Here is a 1,365-nt window from a genome sequence, read left to right on the forward strand (position 1 = left end):
ATTTATTTGTTTGTTTGTTTATTTATTTATGTCTTTACTCTTATTTACTTATTGTGCGAGTAGAGGTGTGTGAACATGAAGGGCAGAGAACAAGCTTGCTGGAGTTGCTTCTCTCATTTCATCTTGTGGCCCCTGGAATTAAACGATCAGGTGTGGTAGTTTGAATGTATTTGGCTCCCATAAACTCACAGGGAGTGGCACTATTTGGAGGTGTGGCTTTGAGGGGGAAGTGTGGTTTTGTTGGAGAAGGCCGGATGACACACGCCTTTAATCCGGACCTTGAGGCTGGAGGGCACATCTTTAATCTGGGCCATACCTTCTGTTGGAAGTGTGCCACAGTGGGGGTGGGCTTTGAGGTCTTTTTTTCAAGCTTCATTCTATGTGACAGTTGATTTTTTTGTTTTTTTTCTTTTTTCTTTTTTTTTTTTGACGGTCCTAAATTGTTTATTGGGTATGAATTGTACAAACATTACATGTATTAGCGGTAACGGTGGAGCTGCAGAGTGTAGCACCTTCTCCAGGCTGCACTGCGAGAGCCACCAATAGTGTGGTGGAACTTGTGGCCCTTTCCAAGGCCACGGCTCTTGCGGCCTGCAGATGTCAGCCCACGCATCTCTCTGTGCTTGTGGACCGGTTTGGTGATCCATTGGGTGTCAGGGTTTCTTCTGATAGCTTTATGGAATGGATCGATGAGGATAACCTCAAAAAATTTGTATGTGGAATCTTTGCCAACCCAATAAGAATTCAGGACTCTCAGAGCCTCACAGTGGTGTCCAGCTCTCTCCTCAGCAACAGACTGAAGGCTTCCGGCAAACTTTAGCTGGTTCACACCATGATGGACAGGCTTGCCCTAGGTCGCACCCTTGGGCACCGGGCATTTGCGGCCACCACGCGAATCCTGTACAGAACGTAACCTTGCTTGGCCTTGTAGCCCAGCCTCCGGGCTTTGTCGCGCTGGGTGGGGCGGGGAGCCCCGTGCAGCACGGACAGCTGGCCGTACTGCCAGCAGAGGACCCTCAGCAGGAAACCATCAAGTCCGACTGCTTCTTCCGCCACAGCTCCTGGATGTACTTGTACGCGGCCATCTTGGCTCACCTGATTGCCGCCGCCAGAGAAAAAGGCTTGTTTTTTGTTTTTCAAGACAGGGTTTCTCTGTAGCTTTGGAGCCTATCCTGGAACTAGCTCTTGTAGACCAGGCTGGCCTTGAACTCACAGAGATCCGCCTGCCTCTGCCTCCCGAGAGCTGGGATTAAAGGTGTGCGCCACCACCGTCTAGCGACAGTTGATTTTCTGTTGCCTGCAAGATGTAGTAGTCTCAGCTCCAGCACCACCTCTGCCTGCATGCCGCCATGCTCCTTGCCATGA

The 1,365-nt window shown here is 50.2% G+C and overlaps 1 pseudogene; it reads right to left on the minus strand.

Moving 5' to 3' along the window:
- Positions 1 to 478: 478 nt before the first annotated feature.
- LOC130867850 (60S ribosomal protein L15-like) lies at positions 479 to 1,085 on the minus strand (annotated as a pseudogene).
- Positions 1,086 to 1,365: the final 280 nt, after the last annotated feature.

This window comes from Chionomys nivalis, chromosome X, assembly GCF_950005125.1.
Source record: "Chionomys nivalis chromosome X, mChiNiv1.1, whole genome shotgun sequence".
Taxonomy (NCBI): domain Eukaryota; kingdom Metazoa; phylum Chordata; class Mammalia; order Rodentia; family Cricetidae; genus Chionomys; species Chionomys nivalis.